The sequence below is a fragment of the Dioscorea cayenensis genome, unplaced genomic scaffold, assembly GCF_009730915.1.
Source record: "Dioscorea cayenensis subsp. rotundata cultivar TDr96_F1 unplaced genomic scaffold, TDr96_F1_v2_PseudoChromosome.rev07_lg8_w22 25.fasta BLBR01000219.1, whole genome shotgun sequence".
In the NCBI taxonomy this organism is placed as follows: domain Eukaryota; kingdom Viridiplantae; phylum Streptophyta; class Magnoliopsida; order Dioscoreales; family Dioscoreaceae; genus Dioscorea; species Dioscorea cayenensis.
In genome coordinates this window covers 1,944-13,156 of record NW_024086610.1, presented here as the reverse complement: position 1 = coordinate 13,156, position 11,213 = coordinate 1,944, and the positions used below count along the sequence as shown (strand labels likewise).

The following is an 11,213-nucleotide window of genomic DNA, read 5'->3' as shown; positions in this document are numbered from 1 at the left end:
AAATACTAAAGTTAAACGCTAAATAAAAATGTTTAAACATTAAAGACTTATGTTAGAACATTGTCCATGATTTATTACCTCTTTTCCATCGAGCGATGACAAGCTCGTTTCTCTCATCGCTTGCTTAGGTAAGTACTTTCACCGTAGCACGACATCCTTGGGATCTTGCGAAGCGGACTTTCTTCCCGTTCAGGTCATCTCGTAAAACAGGGACGTTAAAGCGCGACCGAGCAACCCTTAATGTACCACTGTGTTGGTCTTCTTCCGGTCGCATCTATCTTGCGCTCGGGCGGCTCGTGGAATATCCTCCATAAGCCACTTGTGCAGTCGCTGCGCCCATGCAGTATCGCCCCATGGGTACGGTAGATCATCGGCGTAATCAGCGATCGATTCGGAGCGAGGCATGATGTATTTGGGAAGAGGATCGTCCCATGAGGTACACAGTCGGGGAGTTTGACAAAATTATCTTCTTCTCCCTACGTCGAACAAGTTGCGCGAGTGCTCTTGATGGAGTCTACATGTCTCTCGTGGGTCTTTGATGAGATCACCGCCCTTGACGAGCGACCGGTTTTCTTCTTACGAAGACCAGCTGCGTCGCCATCCTTAGCCCTTGAGACCAGAGCGAGGGCCCACGTCTTGAGGGTGCGAAACTCGGTGAGGCTTTCCCGATCCTGCAATTTATTGGTGCGACCATCGATACCTTTTGCAAAAGAGAATCAAGAAGGGCCCTCTCTTGGTATATGGCTTCCAGCTCGGGTGAGCAGCTAGACGGTGTCCTTGAATAATCTCCCGAGTGATCGAGGGTCGTGTTAACTTTCAATTGACTAAAGGTCTCCTCAGCCCAGGTGTCAAATAGCAGCGGCCGTTAACTAGGTTGGCCGCCATAGTACATCCCATGACTGCGGTGATTGACAAAAGTTTAAGCGGAAAATATAAGGTTTTAAGCGGTAAACTCTCGATTATTAAAGCAGAGATATAAAAATGTTAAGCAGAGACCCATTTTGTTAAGCGAGGCGAGAATACTTAAGCGAGACAGACAAATGTTAAGCGTAACATCTCGTTTCTTAAGCGTCGACCTCGTTTGTAAAAGCGCAGCAGTATCAAAGCGAAGCGGAAATGTACGTTATAAATATTACACAAATCATAACAATCGAAAAAAACTATTTCGATGAGTGTATACATCTGAAAATGCAAAAACAAAACAAAACCCTAACGAGAAATCTCCTGCGGACTAACAAAAACCCAGTAGAAATCCCCTCGAGACTTGATATCTTCCAACAAAAAGCAGGGAGCACAAAAAGCAAAAAACCGAAAAAAATCTTTCTTTGTATGAGCAGTTAACATAAAACCATACTCAATACCTTAGATTTGCAAAGCGGTGAAATGCCAGACTAGTTGCGCGGGGGACTTCTCCTTGAGATACCGTGGAAAGGGAAAAAGGCGATGAAATGCCGATTCTGAGGCTGTGCAGTGAGAGACAACCGGAGGCGACTTGGAAATGGAAAAGGCGAAGGCGTGAGTTGAGAAAAAAGCAATTAAGCGGCTCCGATAAATTCGTCTCTCGGGGTTACCCTACGGAAAACCGTAGCTTCCTCTCAAAGTCGGCGAGATGGGCTGCGATCCCGACTCCCCATCGAGGGCATTTTAGTCGAAAAATTTTGAAACTCACTCAGATTTGCGTCCAGATTCTGGGTTTGGGGGTTTGAAAAACATAGGCTTTTAAAAGGAGGGGGTTTTGGGGATTCTGAAAGCTAGCAGAGGTGTTTTTAGCGATTTCTGACTTAAAAGGGTTTTTGTGCAATTTCAACTATTATTATTATTTAGACTTATTTTAATTTAATATTTTAGATAGATCATAAAAGGGACAACTTAACTATTTGTTCAGCAATCTGGTCAAATGCATTAAACTCTTTTTTCATTATTTGTAAAATTGACCATTTTTATTTCGATTGATACAATTTTTGAAATGTACAAATCCTGCTTTGAAGAGTATATCCTTACAATTAAAGTGCATTATGGTCTTTACAGTTTAAAAACTCAAGTCTTAGGCTCACGACTCCACCAACTTCAACTAACAAGTCAGCCGATATCATTGCTAATTATTTTTTTCAGTAATTTATCTTGTTTTCCACATCTTCTGACTAGTGGAAGATACTTCTTCCCTCTTTCCTTTTTGTATTTCTTGTGTTCTTTGGAAGCTTTCACTCATGGTGATTGGGTTATTCTTTTGTCAATATCTCATGTCTTGTTATTTATTTGTTTTTGTCTAGATTTTTTTCGTTGATGATTCTTGATTTATTCACTTTATTAAAAAAACAAATTCAATAAATATATATGTAATAATAATAATAATATTCAATTGGATGAGTGGAGCTCCTGCTTTTTCATAATTGTAACACATGAAGTTACATTGCACAATACAAATACAAGTAACACTGGCATTGATGCTCATGTAAATATAATGGAATGGTTTATGAAGAAGACTTGTTATGAAACTATGCAAAAGCAAGTGAGAAACATCAGATAACTTTTAATATAATCTCAATATTTACTAAGATAATCTTTTAGCAAAATGGTTTACGAAGGCTTTGCTATGAATTATCACCATATATCTTAGGCCCAACGGTCCCGAACCCCAAATCATGGATGGAGTCAACTAAGTCTGGCATTAGTCAACTAACAAGGCAACTTCTTTAGTCACAGTCACAGCCGTGCGGTGACCGTATAGCATAACTCTGCCTAGAGATAAGCTCTCATAACAAAACAGAACACACATCTCAAAGCAGATTTTCGTGGCCCTATCAAGCAACAACCATTGCTTGAATATAGAAAAAGTAGAGATGAGTGGTCGTCGTCGTGGTGGTGGTGGTGGTCGTCGTCGTCGTTGTGGTTCGAGCTCGCATCGCAAGGGGAGGACCATCGGCAATGGAAACGAAGATTGTGCAGCGGGGGAAACGATGGGTGCTTCCACTTCTTGCTTCCCTTCTCCTCTCTTGCCTTTTAATCACTGTTTCCCTTCTCTTCTCCTCGTCTCCCCTTCGCCACACCCTCGTTTTCCTATCCTTCTCCCAGATCAGTTCCTCCGCTGCTGACTCCGATGATTCACCGCTTTTTGTCGAGTCCAAGCTTCAGCTACCCCCTCTGCCGCCGGCGAATAACGTCCCCCGTCTAGCTTACCTGATCTCTGGATCCACTGGCGATGGGCGTAGTGATAAGCGCACGCTGCAAGCCTCTACCACCGGGCAACCGCTATGTGCTACACCTTGACCTCGAGTCGCCGCCCGCTGAGCGCCTGGAGCTCGCTGCTGACATTCGCGGAGATCCAGTTTATCAGAGGTATAAGAATGTATGGGTGATTACGCGGGCAAATCTGGTGACTTATCGAGGTCCGACGATGGTTGCGAACACGCTCCACGCTGCGGCCATCTTGCTGAAGGAGGGAGGGATTGGGATTGGTTTATTAATCTCAGCGCGTCTGACTACCCGCTGGTCACCCAGGATGGTGAGGTTTTTCCACTGAAAAATTGTTTTTCCTCTTCTGCTGTGGTTTTTGGAAGTGATTTTGGGCGTGGGACCGAAGAGTTGGGGCTTGCTATTGTTGTTTTGATATGTTCTTATACAGGGGATGGCTATTATCTGAACAATGTTTTGTTTATGTCTACCTGAAGGTGAGAACTGGGGAAATTGTTCTGAAAAATGGTTATTTTATTATTTTATTTTCATCTTCTAGTTAAGTTCTGATGGAGTGGTTCCCCGGTTTATGTGTGATCACTTTTTCTTCTTCTTTCTGTCCATGAGTTCAAACTGCTGAACTGGGTGATGATCCTTTCTTAAATTACATGTCTTTGCCTCAGAACGATTTCACAGATGATAACCAAAGGAAGTAGTCATGTATATATATTAAATGCTCATTCTCCGCTTATATGCGTCTTTTTACATGCTTCCGCAATCAGGTGTGATGACATTAACATTTACGCACCATCAGAGCTATTTTGGTTGGCCTCTTGTTTTGCTCTTTCCCTCGCATTCTGGACTTTTGATTGGTCTCTTGACCTTTGTCTTTATTGCCTGCTACTATAGGAAATATCTGTTTGGAATGCATTGCCTGGATTTATTGCACTCATAAAAGAATGTATTGGTTCTTTAATATGTAGATAGATGTTGTTGTTTTTGATTGATGAATATGGGATGGTGAGTCTTGTCATCATCCTCTATACTAATTGGCTTCAGCTATTTATGATTTTCAACTTTTTCTTTTTTGTGTGTTGGTGATAACAGCTGTTCATTGTCTTTCTTTTATTGAGTAGATCTGCTATACACACTGTCAACTATACCAAGGCAATGGAATTTCATTGAACACACAAGTGACATCGGATGGAAGGAGTAAGCTGATCATATATCTGTTTTTGAAAGGTGTTCTTGTGCTAATTGTTTGCATATGTGTTCGTCTGTGATAATATTTTTGGTCTATGTTCAGGTACCAGAGGGCCAAGCCTGTGATCATAGACCCTGGGCTTTATAGTTTGCACAAATCAGATGTTTTCTGGGCTACTGAGAAAAGGAGCGTACCCACCGCTTTCAAGCTCTTTACAGGTGAACTATTTCTTTCTACTCTATCATGTTATTTCTGTGGTTCTCCATTCTTTCAAGATCCTAATTCGCTTGTTTATGTAGTCAAACAAACTTGCTATGGGTCTCTTCTCTTTGGTCTAGCTTCTTTTGACAATTGAAAACTCTATCTTAAAGAACTTGTACAATGCACATCTTTGTTGTTTTGAATTCGGGGCTTTTAATAAAGACTACTTGCAACATTAAGCGTCTTGCATTCTGAAAACGGTTTTTGTTATGGAAAATCCTTCTTGTAGTAGATATGATGAAAATCTCAACTTGGTATCGAAGTTCGAGTTGATTCTGATGGTGTTGTGGTCTTCATATGAAGAGATCTTCTGCTATGCTTCAGAAGTGAATGCTGAATAGATTTGTTCAAGCATAAGGGAAATAGACTAAGCCATTCATGGATAATTTTGCAGTTAGGAGTCTCGAAGTTCTTAATAATGTGTTACTGTGTTAGCAGTCTCTTTTTGTTGGTTTACTGTTTAGCTGGTTAGCAGCTTAAACTAACCATCTATTATACCGATGTCATCTGCAATTAACTATGCAAATGCAGAAGCATTTCAATTATGAATGTAATCTTGTGCAAGAATTTCAGCAATGGCGTGAACATGAGCCATAAGTTGGAGGATGTTAAGTATGGTTCAATGTCCCTTAGTTTGTTCGTATTGTAGCCACGAGGTCCGAGGGCACCTTCATGAAGCGAAAAAGTTGTTTGAATGCCTTTGACCTTAATGAAGTGCCAAAAAGAGTGCATTAACCATGAGTACCTGAAGGAGAGTCTTATGGAGAATGAGGGGCATATGGAGAAATTATCCTGTTTTCTTCTGAAACCTATATATATATATATATATATATATTTCTAAATGCAAGATCTTGGAGTTAGTCAATATGCATTTCTGGCATTAGCATATCATGCAGAGATGGGAGAGTGTGTTTGTGTCTTTTTAGGATTTGTGTGGACAGTGAAGCAGCACATTGGTATTGTGGGGCTGCAGAACGATTAATTCATTGCACATCTTTTCTTTTTACCTTTTTGTTGTTGTTGATAAAGAGTCTAACACCATCTTATAATTGAAATATAACTGGTAAGTTTGTGCATGTCATCTGTCAATTGCATGCTAGAATGGTATAACTTTTGTGGAAGTGTTTTTGGATATTATTACGTATTTGTTCTAGTCAGATTTTTCACTGCATGCAGATATTTATATGTGGGATAATAGTGATGATATTGTGCAATGTTGTCTGCAGGCTCAGCATGGATGATGCTTACCCATCAGTTCATTGAGTTCTGCTTACTGGGGATGGGACAACCTTCCACGCACTGTCTTGATGTACTATGCAAACTTCCTCTCTCTCCCGGGAGGGTCACTTCCCTACGGTCATCTGCAATGCTGATGAGTTCCGCAGCTTACCACTGTCAACCCATGACCTGCATTTTCATATCATGGGACAATCCTCCAAAGCAGCATCCACATTTTCCTCACTGTGAATGATTTCAAAGGATGGTTGACAGCAATGCACCATTTGCCAGAAAGTTTGGCAGAGATGACCCAGTCCCTGAGACAGGATTGACGAGGAGATCTTGGGCCGTGATCACAGTGGGTTTGTGCCCGGTGGGTGGTATGATGCTTTAAAAAAGAACACTTCTGATGTGAATTACACGGTGAGGAGTATAAGCGACCTCAGGCCTGGAGCCGGCACAAAGGAGTTGAAAGCTTATAATGGGTCTTCTCAACCAGATGATTTTGACAAGAAACATTGTATCTGATGACAAAAATAAAAATAAAAATACAGTGGTGATATCTTTTTAGTTGCTGGCTGGTTGGTTACTCATACATTTCTTGGGGAGCTGCTGCGTAGTGTGGAAAAGGTTGTGGCTCACATGAGGATCATCAAGAGGATGTTGTAATCAGTGTTTTGTTATTGTTACCATGGAGAACAAGTTGAATTTTGGTTAGGCGTGGTAGTGGCAAGATGCTGGATTTTCCTGCATTTCTCTTCAGCCCTTCATTAACCCATAATGGCTGTTTACAGTCTAGCTAACACATTTATTAATGGAGCTGTATTGTTGTGTGCAATTTTACAGTTATCTAATATCATTTTTCGATTGAATCTGATATTTATTTAGTTGCAAAATGGGCAAACTTACATATAGGGGGTTGTCGATATGTAAGAATAAGGCTGTGTGGCTCTTGTTGTATGGTTGCGAGTTCCATGGCTCTCTTTCTGCACAGCACTCTCAGCCTGTGCACCTGCTGTCGAGCGAATGGCAGACACATGCGGTATGCTGCCGTTGCTCCACACAGCAGCAGCAGCTAGCAACCGCAGTGTGGACTGGGTGGAAGTCCACTGACGCTGAAAATACTTCAGGAGGACACCAGACCCATTATGCTCTTTGATGGTATGTATGTATCTGTTCTTATCATTATAGTGTATTATCCCTTTCCTGAGTTTGGTTACCTTGATGGATGGTCACCTAGGAGTGTGTAATGTTCTATGCGATGGAGGTGTTCAGTTTTGTCCGTGACAGCGATCCTGCAATGAGGTAGATGTGTGTTGTGTGTTTTTCTTTGATTTTGAGTGGATGTGTTTGACTGGCTAGAATGCTCAGGCATAACAGAAACAATGGATGAATAGAATGAGTATAGGAGGGATCGGGTATGAAGCTTTTGCAGAGTGGAGGTCCGGGAAGCTCCTGAAGGACGAGTCTCAGGTAGGATCTCCTGATGATAGTATTTCCAGCGTCGTGCTGGACGGTTGAGAAAGACAAGTGATATGTATGAATGTATAATGATGCCCTCCCTTGTCAATAGATTAGAAAGGTACCAATGATCATCATCATTATCATTTTGTATGAGGTCTGCAGATCATATATATCAAATCGGAGGCTAGATGCTGAAGATTATGGAGTACCTTCAAGGTTCCCATTCGATTACGCCCTCTTCTTCAGATTATGTGGTACCTTTCAGCATGCTACTTGCTTGCAATCATCCCTACCTGTAGTTTGTTGTTGTTGTTGTTTGTTTTTGGCCGTTGAGGATATGTTTCCTCTGTTGATGAGTGTGGGCCGTGAATATTATTATTATTATGTGGTGTGGGTTCATCAGAGGCCCTGCTGACAACGCATCGCCACACACATCGCTACACACTGTTTTGGCAGGTCGGACACAGATTCATGTCAGATATAGAGCTTGCTTTTGTATTTCCATTATTGTTATTTGTTACTAGTTGCTGGTTAGTTCCCTAATAGTCACTTTTGTGACGAGTCGTACCTCTCATATTTGTATCATACATATACATATACATATATATATATTATATTTAGTGCAGTAAAGTATCAAATTCAAAATTTAAAAATTATATATATATATACACACACGATAGAGAGATGGGCCGTGACCGTTGCTTGATTATCACAAGCCGTTGTTGGATCGTGGAATGAATCCTTAATATAAATTATGCTACATTTGGGCTGTTGCCCCTTATCAGTGTGACCCGTACTAAAGGACGTTGGATCGTATAGTTGTACAGCCCACGCACGGAGGGCCCTATATATAAGCGTTGTTAGCTCCTTCCTGTACTTTCTTCCTCCATTTCCATAGATTCAAAACCCCTGCCTTCTTCCATTGGGGTTTTACGTATTCTCCTCTCCCGCTTCTGTTCCAGCGCTGGGGTTGCTCAGAGCCCCAGAGGAAGCTCCACGATATGGTTTCGCCGCAGCAGTTCCTCGCTATCATCGAAGCGACGACCCTTCTAGGCCCCTCACCTCCAGGCCAGCGTTGTGATCAGGCTGCTGCACATAATCCTCCTGCCTCCCAATGTCAGGACCTCCTTGTCTATCCAGTTGTCGTCTCTTTCTTCTTGTTTCCTTTTTCTTGCATTTCCTTCTCTGTGTAATTTATGATTTTGCTGCGGGCCAAGGCATCTGATCTCGTGCTCCAGGTTCAGTCCATGGAAGTCAGGCTTTCAGTTCTCCTCCCATTTCTCTTGACAACATGGATGTTCAGATAGTAAATTCTTGTTCCTTTATTATTATTACAACTATTATTATTACGTAATTTTTTGGGTGAAAATTTAACTCTTTCCTTTCTTTTTTAAAGTTAATTTATGTCTTCTGGAATTCATCCTTTAATGTTCTTGAATTTGACCTCTGATAGTATTTGTTGACAATTACATCTTAATTTTGATGACATATGGACATTCGGATGGTAGATTCTGGTTTTTGTAATGATTGCTGTGGACTGTATGTTTTGTTGAATCACATTAAACTTGGAGAATTTTGACCAACGCGCGGACATTCGGGTGGTAAGATTCTTGTTCCTTTTTGGGCGAAAATTTTTCTCTTTTATGTTGATTGCATGTCTTCTTGAATTTATCCATGTTTTCGAATTCATCCATTAAACCCTATTTTTACCTCTATGATTTCTATATAATTAACGTTATGTGGTGACTTTTTGATTTTGACTCTGAAGCTGAGTGATGAACTCAATCTCAATGATCCGAATGCGTTCAGTTGCTTGTTTCTGCTAATAAAGAGGTATGTTTCTTTATCTCTTTTTTATTTTTGGGGGAGTGAAATCAGTGGTTTGGGGAGTTGTGTTTCATCTACGTTAATGTGTTTGCTGTTCAGTGGGTTCTCTTGGGCCGAGAACCTTTGGAGATTTTTAAACTGCTGGACTATAATTATGCTGAGAGAAGCGTAACCTCTCTTTACCACTCTCCTACGGGTAATAATACCTGATGTTGTGATCACCAAATCATTCTTTATAGGTCTTATTCCCAAGGGTTTCTAATATGACTGAAGTTTTGTTACTCTCGGAGATCTCTTGTTTACAGTGAGGTTGTTCTGGACCGAGTCTAGAGATTTGATCTTTTTGTCAGATGTTCAAGTACCTTGAGGGAACTGGTAATTCTGGACAGATGGCGCCTGGAGGCCTACTCATAAAGGTAGAAGACTTTTCAATGAACTTTGTGGTTTATCTTCACATTTAGTTGTTTCAAGTCATGAGGCCTTGAGCACTAACAATTATAGCACTTTTGTTGGATTCAATGTATCTCACTGGTGAACAATTAAAGCCTTTTGTTCCATAGATGTCTGTCATTTTGCAGAACATATTGTGATGGATGCCATGGGCCTTTATTTTTTAGTAGGACCTTAATTTTTGAGTTCCTAAATCACCTCTTTTGATTTACAGGAACTTGTGAGAACCCTCCGGTTGGGGGTGTGTGAGCATTATATGCTTGTTGATTTCCAGAGGGCTATTGTCCATCGTCAGATGTTCATTTCCGTGAAAGATTAACTCTCTCAGTCATTGCCTCGTTCTATCTGTACTTATTACTACGGATCGGTGGTAGCACTTCTCATTAATTTTCACATATGATATTCTTTTGGCCAACTTCTCCTTATTTGTGCGCTCTCAAGATGGGGAGCTTTCTGTTATTTATTTATTTTTTTAAAATTTGAGATTGTTGTCCAGGATGATACACATTCTTCCTATTTTTTATATATTCTTTTGGTTCTATATGCTTGTATTCTTTACAAATAGGTTCATTAGCTGCCCATAGTGTTCAGCAGAAGCATTAAATGGTGAAGATGCTACCATGCTTTGTTTAAGGTTGCATATGTCATTTAGAAGTAACTTATCATGTGAACTGCACCAGTGGATGCCCCATTTATACATAAAAAACACACACATTCACCTTTTAATTGTTTATTGGGTATTGGTTTCTAGTTCCTGCACCAGATTGATACTGCTTAACCACTATTTCATTTTGTTAAGTAATATAAATAACTTATTACAGCCTGAGATTGGCGTGTTGCTAAAACAGACTTTGTGGTTTCCCTTTTCTACACTTTTTGCTTTTTGGGTAGAATCATAGGTTCAAGATACTCACGATCTCCTTAGATCTAACTATTAGATTTTGATATCCATGCTTTTTAAGACATGTCACAGTGTTTGATTCAAAATGTTTTTGTCCAATGGCTTTTAGATCTTAGTGCAGGAAGCATCTTTAGACAGTAGCGGATGATGGATCAGATTTTGGGCTGAGACCTACTGCCTTAATTTATGCTTCATAATGCCAATTTTAAGGACCTTGTATGCAGGAAGTCATGCATGCCGGCATAATTTTGGTGCCAATATATATTACCGGGCTCAAAAGATGTAAAGATGTTTCCGCAATTCTGAAGGATTGTGTTGGCTAGACAATAATGTGGTGGTGACACAGTGACACAGTTTTCAGGTTTGACATTCCTTCAATTTACAGACTTTCCCAGTTTATCTTATATGCTTCCTGATACAGTAGTCATACTTGTCTTTGGTAATGTATTTATACGGGCCGATAAGTAACTCTTGCCCCACCATTAAGTCTTATCTTCATACATGATTCAAATTTCTGTTCTACACCATGAATAATATTCAACCTTGTTATATTATCGCCTTTACATGGACGCTTTTGAGTGTAGTCGATACAAAAGCTTCTGTACTGTCTAACGATGCTTCCTTCAGACATGAATTCCACAGTAGTATGTTTGGTGGATTCATTTAGGTTTGGTTCTCTGTTTTTGTGCTATGTTGTTGACATGAATTCGCGCTTTC

The 11,213-nt window shown here is 40.4% G+C and overlaps 1 long non-coding RNA gene and 1 pseudogene across 1 annotated transcript; one reads left to right on the top strand and one right to left on the bottom strand.

Moving 5' to 3' along the window:
* The first annotated feature begins 2,614 nt into the window (after positions 1-2,614).
* On the top strand, positions 2,615-6,382 carry LOC120253825 (annotated as a pseudogene).
* A 180-nt stretch (positions 6,383-6,562) lies between these two features.
* On the bottom strand, positions 6,563-6,836 carry LOC120253830. Its single transcript, XR_005534434.1, has 2 exons — positions 6,764-6,836; positions 6,563-6,649 (listed from the first exon to the last, which is right to left on the bottom strand). It is a non-coding gene; the product is annotated as an uncharacterized LOC120253830 (long non-coding RNA).
* Between the last annotated feature and the right edge of the window lie 4,377 nt (positions 6,837-11,213).